A 25,033-nucleotide genomic window follows, 5' to 3' on the forward strand; every position below is an offset into this window, starting at 1 on the left:
TTAGGGGTTTGTTACAGGAGTGGGTGGGTGAGATTCTGTGGCCTGCATTGTGCAGGAGGTCAGACTAGATGATCATAATGGTCCCTTCTGACCTTAAAGTCTATGAGTCTATTAGTCTATGACATGGAAGGGGAGGGAGGCCAAGACTGGAGGAACAGAGAAACTGGCCCAGTAAGTAGGTTGATATGAGCTCTGGGAGGTACGGAGGAGTGAATCTGTGAAGAGTTTTGACTACAAGGAGGGCAATTTCAATGGGATTCAATGATAGACAGGAAGTTAGTAAAGGTCAAAGAGGATGTCAATGTGTGGGAGCCACCTTCTCAATCTTCACCTAGCTTTCTGAACCCTCTGAAGTTTAAAGAGCAGAGATTTGGAAAGATCAAAGAAGACAGAGTTGGGATAGCTAAGATAGGACACAACTGTCATGGCAAGTAACAACAGAATCAGAAACATGAAGACTTTTGCCCAAAATATATTCATTTTTTAAATCCTTCAGTGCAAGGGAATTATGGTGTGGCCAACAGCTGTCCAGTGGGATCATTTATATGTATTTAATGATTCCGGTGATTATGGAACTAGAACAGGGGCATGCAAGCTTTTTGGCCTGAGGGCCGCATCGGGTAAATTGTATGGAGGGCCAGTTAGGGGAGGGGGTCGTGGCCTGGTCCCCACCTTTATCTGCCCTCCTGCCTCCCGGGACTCCTGCCCCATCCAACCCTGCCTGTTCCCTGGTGGCCCCTCTGGGACCCCTGCCCCATCCACACACCCCTGCTCCCTATCCTCTGACTGCCCCCAGAAACCCACTGCCCCATCCAACCCCTCCTCTCATTTCTGACACACACACACATGGACCCCTGCCCCATCCAACTACCCTTTTTCCCTGTCCCCTGACTGCCGCAGGAACCCCTGCCCCTGACTGCCCCTTACCACCCTATCCAACGCCCCCTCCTTCCTGACTGCCTCCTGGGAACCCTGCCCCCCTTCAACACCCTGTTTCCCCCCCGACCACCATCCACACCCCCTCCCCGTGACCACCACCCTGAACGCCCCTGCACTCTATCCAACACCCCACCCCCGCGCTGCCTGGAGCACCAGTGGCTGGTGGCGCTACAGTCACGCTGCCACCACCACGCAGCACAGAGCACCAGGTCAGGCCGGGCTCTGCAGCTGTGCTGCCCCAGGATCTCACAGCCCCGCCGTCCAGAGCATTGCGCCGGTGGCAGAGCGAGCGAGCTCAGGCTGCAGGTGAGGGGGAACAGTGGGGGAGGGGCTGGGGGCAAGCGTCGGGGGCCAGGCAGGATGGTCCCACGGGCCGGATGTGGCCTGCGGGCCGTAGTTTGCCCACCGCTGAACTAGAAGAAAGAGACAAATAATGGTGACAAATTCTGGGAAATCCTGAAGAAAAGAGCTGTTGTATTGTGGTGGCTTAGGGATTATAGAGAGTTTTGGATTGGACAGCAATGAAAGAGAAGAAGGTGCTCAAGGGAAGAATAGATCAATATTGCAGCAGATTCTGGTGATGATGGCTGCAATACCTTCCTCTTGCCTAGAGGCACATGATTTCTCAATATATCAAGGAAATAGAGACGCTGAGTGACAAATCCCACAGATCCTCACAAGGCCTGAAATATCACTTTTGCCACCAAGTTCATGTACCAGTAGAGATTTCTCATGGCTGAATCAAACACTGATGAGTGATTTTAATGGTGGTCCTGGGCCAGCAGCAGGTAGTGAGCCTGATGGCTGGGATTGCTAATGGTTTGGCAGTATCAAGGGACAGAGCTGATGGTGGGTAATGTCCAGTGAAGTGGGGTCAATATGAGAAGCAAAGTAGGCTTCTGGAGAGAACAGGAATCGAGCAAGGAAGGGGTTAGCTAGTATTGTGGAGAAAGGAAGTTGCTGGGAGCGGGGGATGGGGTGTATGAGTGAGTGTATGCCTTGGAGGGATGGTGAGAGAGTTCCTGTTTTTTAATATTCTGCCAACTCCATGGGCCACATTGTGATCTCATTTATACCAATTATGAAATAGAGTTACTCCTTTGGCTTCAGTGCAGTTGCTGTAGATAAACGCTGGGGTAGCTAAGCACACAACCTAGCACTAATTTGAGACTAGACACAACACCCCCATCCCATTCAGAGTATTACTTTTTTTCTTTTACAAAATGCATTTTTATGTTATAAGTGCTGGATATGCCACTGAACTTAAGCAATACAAATCAGGCTAAAGAAATGAACCTCACCTTATTTTTCACTTCCTCCTTCATTTGGGAATCTCACCTATTGGAAAGGTCACTGTGGTACATTTGGGCCTCAGGAGACTGACACAGATATGTTCTTGACAATCCAACACATTCAAAACCCTAAAACCTGTGCTCCTTCTATTGCCAGATAGAGAGGGAAGAAAACTCAGTTTAAGTGGGCTGAAACTAGTTTGGTGAAGCAAAGCAGAGGAAAAGGCTATTAGGAGTGGGAGAATACGTGTTCCCCATAGCCATAAACAGGCCCTCCAGTCAAACAAAGCACAAACTGCATTATGGGAGCATGGCTGACTAGAAAAAGCTGAATAGTCGCTGCTGTACATGGCATGAGCCCCATGCAAATTCAATTAAAGTACACAGAAAAACGCTGCATAAATGAACTATGCTCATTGTAATTTTAATTTCCAGCCTCCCAGAGGGGAAGATAATTAGAGCTGGAGTGGGGATTCATTGACAGCAGGATCACGATGCTAACCTTGTGGGGAGAGAAGGGAAAAGGAGCAGGACAGCAGCCACATTCTACAAATGTTCCAAAATTCACAGGGATTGCGGAAAAGTTATAGAGTTCTGGGTCCTCCACAGTTACCAGAGAGGCCCAGGATGTGTTGGCGTGGGGACCTTAATTAATGTAGGAACTTCCTGGTTAGGGAGTTCTCTAGTTGCTACTTAAAGGATGGGGTGGCGGGGTTTGTGTGTGTTTATGTCCTTACACTAAGGGTATCAGGCCAGGATTTCCTCCTGATGCTTGGGCTGTGGACGAGTGGGTCAGCCATGCCTCTTCTCCTTCCACACCACTGCTAATCCTTTCCACAAGAAGGGAGGATAAGGTGTGGCTTCTCTAAAATTGACCATACAATTTTTAATGTAATTCTTTCCTCTTCCATAGCCATTTCTTTGGAAGGGGATGAGATAGCTTTAATTCCAGAAATGCCTCTGAGTTTTAAAATCTCCTTCACACTTATCATAGGTGGTCACGGGACCCAGTCGTAAGATACGGATTTATACACCAGCACCACAAGAGGAAGCTGGAACTTCACAGACTTCTTAGGGGACATGAGAGACTCTCAGAAAGGAGTCAGATAGACAGAAGCAGAGATCAATGGAAAGAGAGGAGCAGAAATATGACAGTCAGGCAAAATCAGAATCAAACAGAGAAAAAAGGCAGAAAAATAAAAGGCAGGCTAATAAAAATAAACACAGAAAAAACAAAAACAAGTTAAACATAAATAATAAAATAATAATAAGATGGTAGATAAGTGAGATAGTTGATATAATAGGCATGATATAATAGGCATCACAGAAACTGAGTGCACTCAATGACACAATGGACACAATCAATCATTCAAATATACAAATAGGGTAGAACAGGCCGTGCAGTAGCAGGGAGGGGAGGCAGTAGGAAATAAAGAAAAGAAAAAAAAAGTGTAATGAAGTAAAAAGTAAAAATATTCCATAAAGAATAATGTCTAGAATAGAAATATTAGTAGAAATTTAAAAATATAACAAAAGAATAACATATTAAGGATATATCGAGTGATCTATGAAAAATAAAATAGTGATGGAATGCTAATTAGAGGAAAAAAAATATCAAAATTAATATTTCAATTAAATAGATTATCCATTAATTGACTGGGAACATTTCATGGCAGATTCATTCAAAGAGAAAAAATTTGAATAACAAAATTTTCAGCTAACTGAGCAGCAGAGCCGCTGGAGCGGGAGCGGCGACTCCACAAGCTGCGCAGGCGGAGCTGAGCTCTAAAGAGCGGAGGGCGCAGGAGCTGGGGGGAAATACATAATGACCAGGATATAATGGAAATAGTGACCATAATACAACAGCATTCAACATCCACTGTGACCCACCAAACCAAAACCCACAACTAAAAAAAAGGCAAAAAATTTAAAAAAACACAAGTTAAAAGTTAAGTAAGTTAAAAGTTAAATAAACTAAAGCAAAATGAATTTTTTAAAATGGCCCATTGGCCATCTTTTAAAGACATACCCCAATGTATACCCCAAAAGAAAAAAAACAAAAAAACAAAAAAAAAAAAAACTGTAAAACCACTAAAAAAGTAAAAACAAAAAAAAAAAGAAAAAAAAAAATAAAAAAAAAAAAAAAAAAAAAGACAAAGAGAAAAAACAAAGAGTGAAAAGTGCCACAAGAAACAAAGACAAAAAAAGAAAAAGAAAAAAAAAGCCAAAAGAAACAAAAAAAAAAAAGCCAAAACAAACAAAAATTTTTTAGTACAATGTTTTTAGTGGAAACAATAGAAGCAGGATGGGGCCCCTTGATGATGAAAATAAAATGATGAAAAAAGATGATAAAGTCATTAATAAAGACTAAAATGAGAAAACGGAGAAATTTCTTTGCCCTGAAATTCAGCTCTGAGGATGTTAGAGATGAGCTGGCCTGACAAATCTGATCTTCTGTCACAGATTGAGAGATTGTGGTTACAGTAGAGGAGAACAAGTAATTATTCAGGAAAAACAAGTCCAAAATAAAGAATTAATCTCAAGAACACAAGATGGAGATTCCAGAAGAAAAATGAAAGGAATCAAATACTAAGGTTTGTAACCTGTAATTAATTAACCTGACTGGAAGTTAATCGCTTTAAACCAATGACGCTAAGAAGCAATTTTAAAAAAGGGGCAAAAAGGGGGCCAGGGTGATCCTCGGTTTAGTACCGGTAAGTCAGTGGGCAAATTAGTTGAATTAATAGAAAAGACACAAAAAAAAAAAAATAAAAAATATAAAAAAATAGAAAAACATAAACAAAATACAAGTTCTGTAAAGGAAATCTAATCTTGAAAATCTATTAGAGTTCAAGGGGAGCCAAACTTGTAGACAAACAAAGGGACAAGTGGGACATGTACTGTAAACAAGCCTTTGACACATTTCAAGCCCAAAACAAGCTTACGTAAAAAGGCTCTTGTAAATAAATAAAAAAGGGAGGGTCATGGGGTCCTTTCATGGATTGAGAAGGAATTAAAGGTATAGGGTAAATAGTAAATAGAGAATAAAATGGAGAGTAATAAGGGGGGTCAGTCAAGGGTCAGTCCTCTTCCCAGGACCAATCAATTTCAATTTATTCATAAAATGGTAAGAAGTGAAAGAAAGCAAGCAGTTGAGTTGCAAGATGATAAGAAAGAAGACTAAGAAGATAGAGAAAACAGAAGAGAGAAAACAAAAAGATCAAAAAAAAACTAAAAAACAAAACAAAAAAATAAAAAAATTAAATGAAAAAAAATAAAATGTAATATGGAAAAAAAAAATAAAAACAATAATAAATACAACATACATACATACAACATGATTTTAGCAAATTTAGAAAAGAAAAAGTCAGAAAGTTCTCTGAAGATGTCTCTGAAGATCACGAGAAGTGTGCAGAGAGCGTCAAAAGCAAACAGGAGAAAAAAGGAAATCATTAAAAGGGGATTAAGAATAAAGAGAGAGATATATTATATATATATATATGGCCCTCATAGTAATCCAACATCTCAATACTGTGTAGATGTGTCCTCTCAAAAAAAAAAAAGATATTCTAGCTCTAAAACTAGAGAAAAAGAGCAAAAAAAAATGATTAGGGGTTTAGAGAAGGTCCCATATGAGGAAAGATTAAAAGAGGCTAGGACTTCACTCTGGAAAAGAGAAGAGAAGGGGGGGGGACATGATATATAAAAATAAATGAGTGATGTTGAGAGAAGGGGAAAAAAAAAATATATTTACTTATTAATATAATATAAGACTACCAAATGAAAAAATGAAATTAGCAGTTTTAAAACAAAAAAAAAAAAAAATCTTCTTTCTTCTTCACGCAGCAGTCAACTTGTGGAACTCCCCCCTTAGAGGAGGCTGTGAAGGCCGAACATAAACAATGTTTAAAAGACTGGATAAATTCATGGTATTCAAGTCCATAAATGGCTATATTATTAGATGGGAGAGAATGGTGTCCCCTAGTCTCTGTTCGTCAGGGGATGGAGATGATGGGCAGGAGAGAGATCATGATCATTTTGCCTGTGGGTTCACTCCTCTCAGGGGCACCTGGCATTGGCCACTGTCGGTAGACAGATACTGGGCTAGATGGACCTTTGGTCTGACCCGGTACGGCCTTTCTTATGTTCTTATGTTCTTATGTTATGTAACTCTTGTGATACCAGAATAATCCATCCCAGGTTAATGGTACTGATGGAAATGATCAGGGCCACTGAAATTAAGAGAAATTATTCCACATTGGAGACTGAGCTACTACATTAACAATCTCAGACAACTGCTGACAGGGTGGTCTTAATTTGTTGTTCAGGAGAATAATACAAAATCACCAAGGTACCTTGGAATTATCCTGTGATTTTTATTGCATGAACTGTGATCACATTTTTCCAAGAGGGAACTGCAGAGAGTGCATAAGCCAAGAGGAACATCCATAGCCCTTGCTCCCTCTTTCAATAAACTCAGGGAGTGCACCCTATTGCCGTAAAACAAACATTTTTGTAAGATAAGAGTCATAAAGGATGGTAAAAACGCCAGCATTTAAGGGCTTGTTTATATGGTAAATGGGATCAAAGTAACTGAATCCATTGTAATTCACACCCTTACTTAATTCAGTGCAAGCCTATGTATGAGACACAGATTTCAGAAGAAAAGGTGTCCTATTTCAATATAATTTATACTGATTTTTTTACAAACTTAAATTATATAAAAATAGGCACTCTTATTTCAAAGTTCTCTACACACAGACTTGCATCAAAATGCCTAATGATGTGAATTACAACTGATTTAGTTACTTTGGTTCCAATTACCATGTATGCAAACTTTAAGACTTTATACATACACTCACATACCCGGAGGAACCTCACCAAATCACTGGGAAGGCACATTGCAAATTACTAAATGTTGTTAATTAGTAAATAAGTGGAGGGTAGGGAAGGTAACCCCACAAATAGAAATGAAGCATAATATATCACAAAATGTACTCCATTCCTTTAAATGCAGTTAAATTATTTGTACTCCATTTGATGACTGTAATTAAATTATTTCAAATAATACTTCATAATATAATACTAACAAACTAGTAAACATTCTGTAGTTTAAATTAGAAAAGTTAAAGGAATCCTCCCAACTGCGCTCTGCTAGTCAGTCTTTACTAAAGATTCTCAAATGAGACCTTTTCTTCACGTGCAAATTATGGCTCAGCAACTGCATGTTAATGAGGTTTTACTCTATGTATAAAAGATAGCAGAACTCAGGAATATTGAAAAAAACCCTTTCTGTAGCTACTCAAATTTTTAAATAAATTCACTGCCGCCATACAGCTCTTTTGTGTTCACTTTCTGCCAACATCCCTTGTGATTGATTTAACTAGCCCAAATGTTTGGGAAAGCAATTTTTTTACCCTGAGTACTCCCAGCATGTGAATTTTAAAATAACTTTCTCTACGGATTCACACCTGAAACCTGATCATGAGAGTTATACTCATCCAACCAGGGAACAGAAACAGTACCACGTGACCAATCTCAGCTAAGCGTCACAGCTCGAATTTCATATTTTGAATTTCAAACATTGCCATGAGTCACGGAGTAAACAAAATTCACAACAAATGTCTCTGAATGACCAATACATTTGAGAAAACTGCAATCAGTTCAGAGCCATTACACCAAGAGAAATATAGGCATAAATTGAATAAGTGATTGACTCAGCCATAATACATACATAGCTATATACACACACATGCTAATGCAGTGTTTGGATTGCCCTTACTATCATGTCAGCTAGTTGGATTGTTTTCCAAAGAGCATATAAAGCAGAGGTGAGTAAACTACGGCCTGTGGGTCGCTTCTGGCCATCAGACGTTTTTATATGGTCCTCGAGCTCCTACTGGGGAGCAGAGTCGGGGGCTTGCCCTGCTCCGCGCACCTGGAGCTCCTCAGTCCCTAACTCACAATTCCACCATCTTCCAGCACACGCAGAGCCACGCTGCGCAGCCGCAACTTCACCACGCTGTTTCTGGGATGGGAACCCTGCCCCTATGCGGCAGTGCATCCAATCCCCTCCTGGTCTCCTACAGCCCCATCCTTGAGAGCCTCAAAACTGCCCAGGGGCCGCATCCATCCCAGCTAGGGTGCCTCCGCCCATGGCGGTGCCTGGTACAGCCGTCTTGATGTCACTGCTGGCAAGGCCCCAGTACTGCCCCATACAACCCCCCCCTCACCACACTCCATGAGTCTCACCTCTCTCCACCTCGGTAACATCCCTTATAGAGCCCCCCACCATGCTACACCCACACCCCATAGAGTACCCCTCCTCCACCAGGCATTCATGGCCCACCATACATTTTCCATACCTGGATGCGGCCCTCAGGCCAAAAAGTTTGCCCACCCGTGATGTAAAGCATGAGCTCTAGCAGGGAGGAGCGCTCCGTATTTGGAATCTTATTCATTGCTCTGCATGTGAGTACAGCTGGCAATACAAAGACAGCTTTGCAAAGTTAGTGTCACCGTGCTACTATTGGAATCCAAATTCTGGAGACACAAAATATTACAGTCCCAGTCAAGATGACTTGAAGTAGATGCCATATCTACTCTGTCCAAGGGGCTAAACATAAAAGTGTCAAGACTTTTTTTTGCCATATCACCAATTGTATAGTGTCAGATCTCAGCTAGGTAACAAAAATATTATGAAAGACAAGGTGGGTGAGGTAATATATTTTATCGGAGTGACTTCTGTTAGTGAGAGAGACAAGCTTTCAAGTTTACACAGAGATCTTCTTCAGGACTGGGAAACTTACTCAGAGTGTCACAGCTAAATACACCTCACCCACTCTGTGTCTCTAGTATCCTGGGACCGACATAGCTACAACAACACTTCATACAAGAATATTATGAGGCTGTATAGGGGAAGTTATTTTTTCTTGTAAAAGAGTACCCAGTGAGAAGCTTAACATAAGTAATTGCATTATAATATTGGCCACTGCCTTTTCAAAACATAGGCATGCTGTTGTCATGCAGCTATTATGAAGAAATCACACTGTGAAGTGAAAAGCTTCCCCGCCCTCTGGGACGGGAAGCACAGAATCAGCTGTAGTTTCTTCACTGCAGGGGTTTCTGCAAAGGAAAAAAAAACCTGATCATCAGTTGTGTGAGCATTAAGAAAAGGTGTCTCTGCACAAAACTCAGTTTGCAAACAATGAACATCCTTTGTGTTCAGTGTTGGCAAAGCAATTGATTCTAGTTAGAGATTGGACCTGTGCCACTGCACAAGCAGTTTGTCTTTTCTGTTCTGAAACGTGCAGTAATGAAGAGCTTCAACAGAGGCTTTTTTATTATATGCAGGGTATAATTTTGTTCCATCTCTTTCACTTCAGGTAACAAAATGCATGGAATCCATCATTCAAACGTATCAGGGAATGAAATATCTTCTGTAAAACTGCAGAAAATGTTGGAGGTTTTTTTTTAAACTTTAAATATTTTTCATATATTCTTTTATTTCCTCAGTGACTGGGTTTTTTTACCCAACATGCAAGGGTGCATTATCAAAACATGGCTTCCATTTGCATGCACACAAACATGTATTTAAGTTTCATCAGATTTTAGGGTTGTAGTTTTCTCCCCACTGTTTCAGAGGCCAAGATTAAGGACCCCATATTCCAGCAGGTCTCAACCTTGTGTCTCTTTGTTTGCACACTACATTTTGCATAACACTTGTGCATGCAAATAATGGCACTTATCCAGGAAAAAACCTTGGGCCTATACAAAGAGAGAATAAATTGGGTGCAAATGAATTTTTCTTGTGTATTCTGTGTTTATGCAAGTGTTAGTGCTTGAAAAAACTTTGCACGTACAAAGTGGAGGATGGATCCACTTGGATAAACAAAACTACAGCTTTGGCTATGTTTACACTGCCCCAGACTACATTGGCATGAACAGAAGTATGCTGAAAAGTGCTGCACTGTAACTGTGTGTGGACACTGCAGGAGTGAACTAAAAGGTTCCCAGTTTGTATTAATATTGTCCTGTCTAAAGTGGACTATGTTAACATGAACTAGGAACCTCTTTGTTCATGCCTGCAGCGTCCACACAGGGGAGTTACAGAATAGCACTTTGGAGAGCAATGCCATTCCCGCCTCCGTAGTCTGAACTCTGGGGCAGTGTAGACAAGCCCACTGTGTCTGAAACTGTGACATGCATTAAAAAAAAACAAACCCTCAACCTTAAAACTTGACAGACATGTCTTTTTAACACCTTTTTATACAAAAGCAATAACAGCAGGTAGTAAACCAACACTGCGGCACAGCATGGTTTCGGAAGGAAGTGCTATAAACCCTATCACAAGCCTTTCAGTGAAAAACAAGACCATCATTAGTCCTGTATTGATCAATCTCTCCTCCCATCTCTACTGTTTGGAAATTCAGTCACATTATTATTGCAGTTCCAGACGGTATTATTATAACAAACCTACATTATACAATAAGAGGCTTTGGTATAATTGACATTTGAAGCATCAGGGAGCTTGAATGTTTGCCACTGGTTAGGATGTGGTCTCCAGAGAGATACTTTCCTTCTCACAAAAGAGACTATCACATAGTCATTGCAGTGTGTAAATCAAATCCTCAGTGACTGCTGGTTTTTCATTATTTAGCTGTGACCTGGAACTAAATCTCTGCAGTATTTCACTACTGATTATTCACCTCTGGAACTCAAAATAATACAATAAACCCACACCAACGAACGAGGTGATGTAGATACACTACCTTGGTGAAAACCATGGGGTTTTTTTATTCTCATTTCCATTACACGTTAATCTGAAAAATATAACCCTTCTGGTTTGGTCCCATGTGGCATGGGAAATTACCGGCACACATTGGCCAAAACAGGAAGTAGAGATAGGCTTTAGCCCCAAATTTTCCCCAAATTAAGACGTTGCCAGAAGTGATTTTTAACTTGGGTTCATCTCAAACTTCAAAATAATATATATTGCACATCAAGAGGCAGTGACAAAACAGGTGATAATTTCAGTCGGGGCTCAGACACTATGGTGATGACTGTGGTGTAAATGCATGTCCAGAAAGACAGACAGGGCTCAGTCCTTCAAGTAGCTGAGCACTGTGGCCCGATCAACAAAGCACATGGAGTCCCATTAAAGACTACTCACATACTTTATGTTAAGCATACTCACATGCTTTCCTGGATCAAGCCAGAGCATTCAGTACCTTGCAGGACAGAACCACAGACACATCACATTAGGAAGGGATAATGCTTTCATGGATATGCGTGTATAACTCCCGTTTACACTAGTGGGAATGACTGACTACAAGGAAGTGAGTCTATAGCTTTATCCTCTAAATTTCAAATTGTTATGTAAGGAGTTAGCCATGTGACTCCAATTAAAATTCTATGCATCTGAAGAAGTGAGCTGTAGCTCACGAAAGCTCATGCTAAAATAAATTTGTTAGTCTTTAAGGTGCCACAAGTACTCCTGTTCTTTTTGCGGATACAGACTAACACGGCTGCCACTCTGAAACCAATTAAAATCAATACATCTCATGCAGAATATACTCTCAAGGTGGCATGATCAATCTTGAGAGCCATATCTTTACACACACACACACCCACACACACACTTTCCTTGCATAGCTTCAGCCGTGCAAATGCCTCCAGAAAACTGATTTAAACAGGCAGCTAAGGATACCCCTCTCGTAGGAGGCAAAGTCAGCTCTGCATCTCCCTTTCCTATGCCTGCTACTCAGAGGAGGCGGCCTAGTCAGACGGTACTGCACTCCTTTAATCCTCAGCTGGCATAACAGCCAAAGGCTGCCACAAGTTGGCTCAAGTTAGAACAGCTCATATTTGTGCCAATGCCCAAACCATCCTCTGACCAGCAACTCTCCAGCTGTGCTGAGATGGGACTGCTTCAGTGCACCTGAAGATTCAGGTCAATGTCTATCCAAATTAAGCTGATACAGAATTTGTCACTATACTAAGGCCTAGTTTACACTTCATGGTTAGGTCAACATAAGTTGCCTTGAGTTAACCTAGCTGTGGAAGGGTCCTCACTTAAATTTGGCTACCACCAATGTATGTGCCTCTCTATGCCGATTTAGTAAGACCATCTCCCTGAGTGGTGTAAAGTCACAGTCGATGTAATTAGGTCAATGCAGTGTCACTGTAGACACTGTGTTGCTTATGTTGACTGTTACTGGCCTTCAGGAGCCATCATACAATGCCCCACACTGACAATACAATCGATACAGGCACTCCTGGTGAGAATGGGCACCGCTCACCCAAGGAACCAAGTGTGAAGATATACAAGCAATTTAATAACTATGGCAGCTATGTGCCAATGGAAATTAGGTTGACATAATTTTGTAGTGTAGATGTGGCCTGAATTACCATGTGGATATTTCTTAGGAATAACAAACTATGGACACTTTCAGACTCTAGAACATATGTTTAAATCAAACAGGGTAGTTTTCTGATCATTCAAACCATCATGACTATTTAATACCCTTTTAAAGTAAGTCATACACCTTCCTGGGATTTCCTAAATTGGGAGGTGAATTTATTCCTGTGCAACTGAAATAAGAAACATGTAAATGATGCTAATGGTGCAATGGTGGGGGGAAGGAAGGTCTTTGGGCCCAATCGTGCAAAGCACTGGCTGATCACCCTCAGCTCCCATTGAAAGCAATGACAGCTAAGGGTGCTCATACACCTCAAGAGAATCCTGCAAGCTGCAGTGTGCGAGCCTGCACTGTTAATATAGTGTCAGCATTGCAGGGAGTCATGCAGCTAGATGTCTGTACATTGTACTGAAAACGTACCCCAGAAACCACAGTTGTGTTTTTCTGCAATCATTTCAAACAGAGGCACCTTTTATACTACTGCATTTGTTCTTGGCATGGGGAGGGCAAACTTATCTGCTGTCTGTGATGTCTGGATAGGACACTGTCATAATTCTTGTCTTTCTTTTTTGCTAGCGGTTGCATACCTTTGATTAAAACTTGCATGGCGCATTAAAGGCTAAAATAGATGATGAATGCTGTGTGGCACTTTACGTTAGATCAGAGTTGATTAGAATTTTTGATGATCCAGCAGCTAGCAAATTAAACTGCATGAGCAGTAAAAACATTCAGCTGTTACCATTGTAGAAGGCAATGGCTTTTGTGCAACACAAGAGACAAAACAGTAGCTAAATGGACTATATTTTTTGTTAGGCAGTGAGTGGCTTTCAATAGCAAATGAGTTCTGGAAATTAGTGGCTGAATCAATCCAAATATTTATAAGGTCTTTTCCCTTATTTCCAAGTAGAAGAAAACACCATTTCAAGTATAGTTTTATACTCATAAACTGGTTGGTTTATTTTTCATAACGGAAAATATTACCTGGCATATGTTTGAAATTAAGTAATTTTATTGCATATTTTTAAAAGAAACTGGACCCATGTGTACATCACTGCTGCTTCTGCACAGACACATTTACTAATTACTCTCCGCAGCCCAGTTAAATAGAACACCAAGCCATCTTTGAGCAAAAGAAGAACTTTGTTGTCACTGCCAGCTAAAAGGTTTGGTTAAAAATAGGCAAGACAGACGAACTGCAGTGAACAAATTTATCTGATTTAAACTGGCACGAAGCAGTTGAAAATCAGAGCTGGCATTTAGAGCATGCGAACCTTGTGATGGAGGGGCCATTTTGCAAAGTAGTCCCAAATTTTATGTGAGACTGTGTCAACTGAGTGCAGTGATCAGGAAGAGAGAAGAGATAGAAAAGATTTGTGAGAGAGGAGAAAGAGAAGAGGAAAAAAATGAAAGTGCTTTTAAGTTATGGTGTAAAACAACAATGTCAATTTCACCTGCTTTGGTGTGGTCTAATTAATCAAGAACAACTTCATTTAAAAAAAAATAAGTTTTGAGACTTTTTAACCCCATCAAGGAGATTTGGGAATCCTGACATTTAAAAATATTGAATCTGTCTGCTTATTTGATCTCTCTACCAACATATACGTAGTTCCACTGATTTCAATGGGACTGTGTGCAGGTGTGCAAGGGGCTATTGGTGTATATACCATTGCCAGCTTGGGCTCTCAGTTATTAGTGAACTATTTGTTAATCGGCTGTTGAATGTGATCAATGGCCTTTGTAACACAGTTCTGTTTTAGTAACTATTGTGATCTTTCCAGTCCCTGCAACATTCTGTAATTTTTCTTTTTCAGCTAATTTCTAGGCTGCATCCCCAGATTGTCTCAGATAAATGGAGAGAAGAGCATTCAGGGTATTTTTGAATAGTATTAAATCCTGGGCTATCCCTAGTTCCATAGGCATTGGGAGTGGGGTTTTATCTATGAAGAACCCTATCATCTTTAGAAAGTGCCTCTTACCACAGTCTGTAAGTGCTTTATACAGACCCAGATTAAGGCACAGGCACTAGAGGCCATGCCTAGAGTCGTATGTTGAGGACAGAATCTCAGGTTGGTTCACACCAAGTCTGACACAAGAGAGGCACCAAGAAGAGGAAGGGAATTTAGAAATGTGTTCACCCTTTCAAGGCACTCAGAGGAAGGCTCCTCAGCCAGCAAGGCAGAATCTTTAACTAGGCTCTTTGAATATTAGCCCGAGCCTGAATACATAATATATGATGTAGTGTGTTAATGGTTTTTTGTAACTTTGCCTTAATTTAAATAAAAAAAGGCATCTCAGCTTCCATGTGTAAAGGTGATCTCAACCCTGCCTCTCTCTGCATCGATCTGAAAAATATCAGACCACAGACCAACTGCTCCCACCCCCTGACACCCAGCCACCACCCACCCTGTGGAACTGTGTGAAAAAAAGTGACCTCACCACCCCCTCAGCCATCAAGCACATACCCAGATACAGCTGGGCTACTGGCTAAGAATTTGGGCAGCCATTTCAGGGGGGGTGAATGGGGACTTCTGCTGCTAACACTACTGCTCCCATGAGGGAGCGGGGCCTGTTGCTGTTCCTGGGAAGAAGAGGGGACCACATGCAACTGGGGCGGGGGGGGGGGGCCCTGCCCCTGGGGCTGGTGTAGGGAACCTGTGCCTGGGAGAGCCCTGCTGCCCTGCTGCCCAATGGGGCATGTTGTGCCATGATGGTGTGCAGTGTGCCTCAGTGATTGTGCTTGTGCCTTGTGTGGAGTTCCACCTATCAACCCACCTTCACCCCTTCACCAAATCCCATCCCATCAATAGCCTAGACATTAATCCCATAGATTGCCTAGACATAAAAGAATGTGCAGTGTGCAGGGGAGGCAGGGGAAGAGTGGGTGGTGGGCAGGGGCAGCAGCCCAGCATGGATGGAGCAGCCCAGGCAGCTTAGTATGCCCAAGCAGCACCCAAGAGCAAGAAGAAGCCTGGGCACCAGAGAAGCCCAGGAAGACTGGGAAAGATGTCCACCTGTACCCCACTCTCCCACATCCACATTGGGTCTGATCCAAACCCCTTCAAATCTCAATGCCAACAACCTCCCCCATAGACTGATATTCTCTTCAAATCTTCACTTCCCAATCTTCAAATGTACACACTAACTGTTCAAGCTACCGCACAATTATTCCTGTTCACCCCTATTCCTGTTCACATCATCATGAACATTGCAGCCACAAGCAATGGCTGGCACCACCAGGAGTGAGGGCCTGCTCTCCTGCTAGGGCATTTGCACCCAGACAGAGAGACATGAGACATGACAGGCCTAGATTTGAGATGTGATTGTCCCATTTACTAGTCAGTCGCTATTTTCCCCTCTCTGCCAAGGAAATCTGAACACCACAAAAACAAAAAAAACAACAAAAAACCACCCCAAACAAACAACAAACCCCCTGTGTATGACTCACGCTAACAAAGGAAATTCAAAGTTAAGAGTTAAGGAACCCCTAACTCAAATTGCTGTTCTTTGTTTCCTGCACATGTGTACAATTTGAGAGGATTCCATATCCACCTTAATTCTCAATGTGATGGCTTTGTGCAGTTTGTTTCACAACCCTGTAATTATTTAAACATTGTTCTCTACGTTTTCTATGCCTGACATACGTTCTCATTGTCCCCTGCCCTGTGATAACAGTTTCTATCATTGTTGATTCAAAGCTTTAGTAGCATACAAGCAACTATATTAAATCTCAGTGTAATTACCTTTATTTCAGCACTACCTCTTTAAAACATGGAGCTAGAGCTATAATAAAAAAATGAGAATTAATTAGTCAATGTTTTTCTCAGCTCTTTACATTTTCAAAGTGCTGTAGAAAGGGGTAAGCATCATTATTACTTTAGCAACTCATCTTCCTCTACCCTATGTTTCTTCAGCACAATGCTTCATTTCTCATGAACCCCCACTTTCCAAATGCACTTTGCATACAAGTAACTAACAGAAAGAAATAGCACTTCACTAATGTGCAGGTTTTTCTTTTTTCCAATTGCAGGCAAATAATGCAGCTAAAGGAAACTGGGCTGAAGACTGTGCATAACATATACACACTATGTACTTATCACTTGGTACATTACTGGAGTTATTATCACTTTCCCGTCATTGTTACCTGAAAGATCTATTGTCACTGAGTACACCATTAATTCAAACCAGGCTTACAACTGCTGATTAGGGTTGTACATAGTGGGAGGAGATGGATGCATCTCTTGCTTTCAGACATTCACAGTGGTATCTCAAACAAGCATCCTTTTCTAGTTCCTGCTACCCTGAACTCTTCAACAGAGCAGATTATTGTGCATAAGGTGCATAAATGATGTACTTTAAAAGAAAGAAAAGAAGAGTTTGGGCCTTGAAAGCTATAAATATGGAAGAAAGTTTTCAAAGTACACAAGATACTTCATAGAAATGACTGATAGCTTCAAACAAGCAAGCAAAGAAGAGCCAAAGGAAGTAAATACATAATTTCATCTGTTATGGAGATAATAGTTTTTTATTCAAAAAACTGTATCAAATTTTGGATGTATTTGCACTGTATGATGATTAAGTGTCCTTTCCCCTTAGCGTTTGAAAGGAAGTATACTCAAAAGGCATGCTATCTAGATTATATGGATACATTATGAGTTTCACAAGCTGGAGAGTCTCCTACTTTGATCTCACAACAAGTTGATTGTTAAAGAGTTCCTGCAGAGCTGAAAAGATAGCACAGGAGGGTTTTTTAACTGATGCACACATAAGGAAAAATTTATGAGATTTCTATGAAATTGCTTTGGTTTAGAATTTTTCCTCAAGTGTTTCATTTCAACTATAAATAGAAAATAGAATCGCATGACAAAGATGTAGTTGACATAGTATGCAATTTATCATCTGGGAGCACATTTTAGAATACCAGTCTCAAAGTTGACATGCTGTGTGGACTTTGGAATATAACTATTTTCGGCAAATGGGAGGCAACAATCCACAAAGAAAACTCCCAATTGATATTTCCTGAGGGTCTTTGCAATAAATATATTCTGTGGAGCTGAAATGGTCTTTCACTATAAACAGAACATGAGTTTTCTCTGTGACTCACCACCTACAAACCTTTAACCATGGAAGTAATGAACGGCTCATGGAAGTGCATGGCTAAATATATTGGACTTTTTCTTTATCTTCCAAAATAACACACAACTACAAATGATCGTTAACAGTTATCAAAGTCAATGAAGTTATTTTATATTTATATCAGTAAAAATGGAAGCATAATTTGACCTTACGATTGCAACTCTTTTCTCTGCTTTTCACTCATGGAAGGGGGGAGGTGTCATTTGTTTCAAGGAGAAAGAACAGCAGCATTTACAAATTGTGATGCTCCCTAAGGGCACCCAGGGTTGTGAGGTACCTTGTCACTACCTGCTTTTAGCGTGAAGCAGTCTTGTGTATGCCGGCTGCGGTTCAGCTCCCTGAAACCAAGAGCCTCTGGCCCCACCATCACTGACATACAGGTTTCTGCAGACCTCACCCTCTCTGTGCAGGCTAGTGACATACACAAATCAACCCCCAAGCTCCTCTGCCAGCATCCTCCTCTATAGTATCCAGCTCCGGTCACTGGACACTGACGGTAACAACCAAGTGAGTTGTCCGAAGAAACAGTGCACACACAGCTTGACTGATTCAGCTCAGGATCTGGTCCTTTATAAAAACACGGCACTGTAATCTATTTATAGTAAAAACAAATCTAAGTTTATTAACAAAAGTAAAGATTTAAGAGCGAGTGAGCAAGGGTAATAAGAATGACAGGTTACAAAAAAACCAACCAAAAGTATATAACACATTTTTACTAGACTATGACTGGAATTGGCAACCTTTGGCCCATGGCCCATCAGGGTAAGCCCCCCTGGCAGTCCGGGCCAGTTTGTTTACCTGCCGTAACTGCACATTTGGCCGATTGCAGCTCCCACTGGTCGCGGTTTGCCACTCCAGGCCAATGGGGGCTGCGGGAAGCGGCGCGAGACAAGGGATGTGCTGACCAACAGGCTAGATTTAATTTTTAGACCATTAGAACTAATCACTCAGTCTCACCACCAGAGGTTTGCAGAACTGCGGAGGCTGCATGTTCACCGTTCAAGAAGCAAAGATGCCCCTTTTATTGCTCTCTAGCAGTTTCATAAAGTAAATGGTGGATGAGGATGAGAAGAGGATGCTTCCATGCCCTTTGTTATTGGTTGGAGAGTAGATCAGTAATGTGAGTGCTTTGGCATGAAAAAAAACAGGGTCTTGGAAAATGTTTCTAATGGTGATCAGGGAAATAAAGAAAGGGATGATCTGGAGGACTGGACAAGAGATGAACAGTCTTGAAGGTTGGGGTGTGGGGGAGAGAGAGAGAGATTGAACTGGGACTGGGATTTAGAACAAGTTACCATAAATGTTACTTTATGTATTAATTTGAGAGTAAACAGCATATTAATCCTCCTGGAATATCTGCACAAAAGACAGCAGCACAAGTCAAATCTGCCCCATATGGACACTGTTTATGAAGCAACCTCTTTGGAAATGTTTCCAAGACTTAACATATGAACTTTCTGTAGGTTGTACATTTGAACACAAAATGCTTATTGTTTCCATCTGTCCTTGGCTTCTGTAGGTCCATGGGGGCTTAATACAGAGACAGACCCTGAGTTGAAAGAAGGCTTTAAGTGAGTGGCAAAACCACATTCTACTATACAAGGGGAAAAATCCAACAACCCCACAGATGGGTTCTACAGAAGAGAAACCTTCACAGAAGAAAATGCTTAAAAAAAGTGCATCCATTTTTCATAGATTGGGCCCTAAGCACTTATTTATATTTCATCTCAGTACGACACAGTTTCGCTCATCTAATTCCATTTAGAACATTACAATTTTTGTTTCAAATGTCTCTGCACTGAAACGTATTCTCTAAAGTGCCCCTGAGCTGCTGGTATTGTGAATGTTATCTAAATGACTCATTCATATTTTTAAGGACAACTCAGCTAAGAAATATTTGGTTCTATTTTCAATTATTTTTAATTAAAGTTTTCAATTTTGGGTACCGACAAAAAAGACGCAGAATGACAGATAGCATGGGATGACATCACTTAATTGCTGCTGGTTTTTACCTTGCTGAATTAAGCCAAACTGTGCGTAGGTTATGTGGTTTCTCCTGATATGCAAGGGATGAGCTTTGATTGCCTATTGTGCACCTGCAAAGGCTTCTTCATGTGAAATACAAATGTATCTGTATGAGATCAGGAAGTAAAAGGCAGACAGCAAACACTGCTTCTTAGTTGAAAACCTGTTTCTATTGTGCTCTCGGGCGTTTTGTAAATACCAGAATTTAAACCTCAGGAATTATCTATTTTATATGCTCACATTGTTTATACACACACACACTATATATATAAATATATATATATATAGATGGTGAAATCCTGGTGTCATTGACACCAACAGGAATTTTGCCCTTGACTTCAATAGGGCCAGGATTTCACCCTTAATATATACATTTACACACATATACATACACATACATATATTCATGCATGCTTACACATATAATAGGTCAGACTCTGTCTCATTTACACTACTAAGAGACCCTCCCAACTCAGGAAAGCATCATATTAAGCATCTGTGTAGCTGCTTTGCTGAATAAGGATAGATTTGAACATGTGCTTAAGTGCTTTCCAGAAATGGGGCCTAAATTCAGAATAACTCCATTGCCTTCAGTAGAGCTACTCTGGGTATGCCCAGCTGCAACTGGGATCAAAATTTGGCCCAATATCATTAGAGAGGTGGCACACACAATACAAATGATATTTAGTGATTGATTGGTCGGTGTAACTACAACAAAGATATAGTCCAGGGTAATCATCACCTCTTCCCTCCTCCCCCCTCCCCCCCAACTTTGTTCTTATGTGGGATTGCCAAATGGTGGAGTGACTTGAGAGAGATGTACTGTACTTTAAAACCATTGATTCCTTCCCTCCTGGAGTCCTGTTTCTCCACCCACCAGCCATGGGAGATCTAGCCTGCTCTCACTAGTGAGGTGAGACCTCTGGCACAGTAAAGGGAACCTGCCCACTTTCAGAACCAAACCACACACCTGACCATTCAGCTCACAGCAAGATACAGGAGAATGACTGGCTGACCGTCACTGCTGCTGTTGTGAGAAAGAGTTTATGATGCATCCCAGGGGAATCCAGAGCTGTGAGGCACCTTGCTACCACCTGCCCTTAGGGTAGGGAAGCCTCATCTGTGTCTGCCACAGGACAGCGCCCCAACTCCACCAGCTATGGGCAACGCGAACACCTCCCCCTAGGCCTATGCAGGCCCTGCTGTCTCTTAATAGATTAGCAATTAGGGCACTCCAACCCTGAGCCCTGCAAGCGTCTCCCCTGAGTATCCAGCCACTGGACACTCAGTGTTCACAGATTCACTGCTTTCAAAGCAGCAGCACACCCCAGCTTACCAGTTCCACCTCAGATCACTGCTCTGCTTAACACCCAGCCTGAAAGGACCATTTCTGAGGTTTGTCACCTCCTGGTGATCAGCCTTGACTCCAAGACCTTAAGAACATATTTTTTAGTACAGATACATAACTCCTTCCATATTATCTGTACATACATTTCACAATGATTATGACCACCAGTGGGCTAATTGCTCTCGGTAGAGACCTACGATGCCAACCTTTTGTGACCTGTTATGCAGATATCCAGCTGAGAGGATCCCTGTAAAACCTTATGCACCCCCTGGGCCATCTTCAGGTTGGCTTCAACGTGTCCCTGTGTCACAGCTTGGTCAAATAGAATAGCCATCTAAAGGAGCTTCCATCAGGTATCGAGAAAAGTTGAGAGGGGCTAGGCCAAAGGATGGGGTGTGTATAGAAAGGCTGATAAATTTTGGAGGGGGACAAGTATGGAATTAATGAATATTTAGGGCAGAGGGGAGAATGTGAAACTGAGGGTCTGGGCGGGGGGTAATAAAGGAGGGGAATATTTTACCCAGGGAATGTCAGATGCATTGCTAACTGAAGTGGAAAATGTTTGAAGGAACCCCTTGTTAAAATTATTGGCACTGTATCACCAAGCACTGTACATGCTTTCAGTGAACTACATAGGGATTTTTCATTTCATACATCATTCAGAATGTGCTGTAACCCTTCCAAAAGTCACATTACATTGGTAATACACTCACACTGAGACAAGGAATTTCATCTCCTGTGGAAGATTGCTGTTTTGGAACAAGGGTGTATATAAGTGAGTGTTACAGGTGGGCTTCCCATGCAGAGACTCTGTATGGACACTGCTACATTGGGCAGGCGTTCTTGCAGAATAAACTATCACCCAGCCTGACCCTCGTGGTATTTCATCCAGATTTTTTTTATTCTCTACCACTGTGTATATCTCCTCTTCTGGTCTCCTCCACCCTCCAGAATGTGCTAATGGTCAAAGAGGGAAAACTCAAACTGGAAAATTACTGCTCAAATTTACCAGGATTTCTGCCTCCCACAACTTCTGCAGTCTCTGAAACTTCAGTCAGAGCTCCGTGTGTTGAGGTATACCAAACTCACACTGAGCCAACACCGGTTAAAGAGCTGCTGTGCGCCAATTCAGCCCCATCCTACTACACCTGCCCCTGCTGTCAGGTAATGAAAGGGCAGTTAAAAGGGAAAGAGGACAACTCAGTAGTGGGCTGACCAGGGAAGAGACCAGCCCAGGACCTCTGCTAACTGCCAGGAAGGTCTGGCACAGGACTATGGAGTTTCGTTTGGGGACACTTTTGTGCATTACTACAAAAAAGGACAAATGGGCTGTCTGTGCTGCTTGGGACAGGCCTGAGGGACCTAAGGAGACTGTTACAGGGAACCTCCTGCCCAAGGGTGGGTAGGGAACTGCCTCAATAAACTCAGTGTGCGACTGTACCCTACTCGAGTCTGCCTTGTAGTTTGTCTTGGACCCTGAGGAGTGTGGTCACACTCAGTTAACAAATCTTCAGTAAAAACTGGCACACCCCAATCCCCCCCACATACACACAAGGCAAGCCCATCGTCACCCCAACCACAAGGCAACCCCACAACTCCCTCCACCCTTCAACAGCCACTTATAGTATCTAGAGAGATAACAAATACAAATAACATCACAGGTCTCCTCCCTCTTGTGTGACTCAAACCCTCTCCCACACACACGCATGTGGTGCGCTTCCTTGTTGGTGGGCAGACAGCTGTTGTATTTTCAACAGTTTTGATCTGCTATAACTTAAACTACAGAAGTAGGAACACTGCAGCATCTTTGGCTGGACACAGAAACTTTTAACATTAGAGACCCCAGTGTATTGTGATAATAATGCAAATCTTTAGACCCACATAAAAAATGCAGCAGATTAAATTATTTTTCTGGCAACTGGGAAATCCATAAAAAAACCCAGTCAGGTGGTAACCCTCATCTGCAGCCATAACTAGATATGCTGTAAACCCATCAGAGCTCAGAAGCAGAACAGCATAAGGCTGGTGTGATGAATTTGTAAAATGCCTGTATTATCTTTTATGAATACTGTGAAACCCTGCTATAACGCAACCTTTGGGGTCCAAAAACTTCCATTGCGTTAAATGCGGGGTTGCGGTATAGCGGGGTTTCAAACCAGTTTCAAAAGGAGCCACAGCCCCCCGCCTGCCAGAGACAGAGAACTCTGGGGCTGCGGGTGCCCGTGCTCTCTGTCCCCGGCAGGTGCGGGGCCGCGGCTTCTCTCCGGCTTCAAGAGGAGATGCGGCCCCCTGCCTGCCGGGGACAGAGAGCACCGGCTCCCACAGCCTCGGAGTTCTCTGTCCCCGGCAGGCGGGGAGCCGTGGCTCCTCTTGAAGCCGGAAAGAAGCCACGGCCCTGCACCTGGTGGGGACAGAGAGCACCGGCGCCCGCAGCCCCAGAGTTCTCTGTCCCTGGCAGGCACAGGGCCGTGGCTTCTCTTGAAGCTTGAGAGAAGCCGCAGCTCTGCACCTGACGGGGACAGAGAGAGCACCGGCGCCTGCAGCCCTGGAGAAGCCGTAGAGAAGCTGCGGCCCGCACCTGCTGGGGACAGAGAGCACCGGCGCCTGCAGCCTCGGAGTTCTCTGTCTCCGGCAGGCGAGGGGCTGCAGCTTCTGTCCCCTGCCATGGTGTTGGGGACCACTGGTACTGTACAGTACTGTGAAAACATTATCTAAGTTATATCTGCCTTAAAGGGGAGCCAACCTATAATCGTGTTATATGAGATTTCTTGTTATATCGGGGCGTGTTATAGCAGGGTTTCACTGTATTATGTATGACTGTTTCCCTGTTCAGTTTGGTATTACTATTGTTACCTGCCTGAATGCCTATAGTTAAATCAAAGAAGGCTGTAAAGGGGAGTTGCTAATGAACCCAGGAAGGGTTAAACAATGACCCAGATAAGACAACCTCTCAGGTACCCAGCTCCAAAGAGTTAAGAGAACAATAGTTGGCTCCATTCACTCTAGAATGGGGTACCTTCCCCAAAGCTAAAACTGGGATCAAAGGAGACAAAAAAACCTAAAAGAACCTAGGAAAGGAAGAAGGAGAGTTGGTCAGAGAGGCTGGCCAGTATGTGTCATTGAAAAGGCTGATTCAGCTTGAGATAGAGGAACCTGCCTACAAAAGGGTAGGTTGTTTCTCCCAACTCAGAGATGTGGAATAAACAAGACCCACCTGTGCTATGGCTAGAGCGGCTATGCTTAGGTAAGGGAATAAGTATGTATGACTCATTTTAAATCTACTTCTCTAGGGAAGGTCCTTCGACTGGGAGGGGATGGGAAAGGCCGTTGCCAATTATGTCCGGTCTTGTGAGGTATGCCAAAAGGTAGGAAAACCCCAAGACCAGGTCAAGGCCCCTCTCCAGCCACTTCCCATAATTGAGGTCCCATTTCAGCGAGTAGCTGTGGATATTATGGGTCCTTTCCCAAAGAAGACCCCCAGAGGAAAGCAGTACATACTGACTTTTGCAGACTTTGCTACCAGATGGCCGGAAGCAGTAGCTCTAGGCAACACCAGGGCTAAAACTGTGTGCCAGGCCTTAACTGACATTTTTACCAGGGTAGGTTGGCCCTCCGACATTCTTACAGACTCGGGAACGAATTTCCTGTCAGGGACCATGAAAGACCTGTGAGAAGCTCATGGGGTACATCACTTGGTTGCCACCCCGTACCACCACCAAACTAATGGCCTGGTGGAGAGGTTTAATGGAACTTTGGGGGCCATGATCCGTAAATTCGTAAATGAACACTCCAATGATTGGGATCTAGTGTTGCAGCAGTTGCTGTTTGCCTACAGGGCTGTACCACATCCCAGTTTAGGATTCTCACCATTCGAG

The 25,033-nt window shown here is 42.5% G+C and overlaps 1 long non-coding RNA gene across 1 annotated transcript in view; it reads right to left on the reverse strand.

The window, feature by feature from the left end:
- Positions 1 to 9,308: 9,308 nt before the first annotated feature.
- The window catches only part of LOC120396857, an 81,852-nt gene continuing 66,127 nt past the window's right edge, over positions 9,309 to 25,033 (reverse strand). The window contains exons 2-3 of the long non-coding RNA XR_005593462.1: positions 16,393 to 16,432; positions 9,309 to 9,356 (exon numbers count right to left, since the gene is read on the reverse strand). This is a non-coding gene — a long non-coding RNA (uncharacterized LOC120396857). The remainder of the gene's footprint in view (positions 9,357 to 16,392; positions 16,433 to 25,033) is intronic.

Source organism: Mauremys reevesii, linkage group 2 (genome assembly GCF_016161935.1).
Source record: "Mauremys reevesii isolate NIE-2019 linkage group 2, ASM1616193v1, whole genome shotgun sequence".
NCBI lineage: Eukaryota > Metazoa > Chordata > Testudines > Geoemydidae > Mauremys > Mauremys reevesii.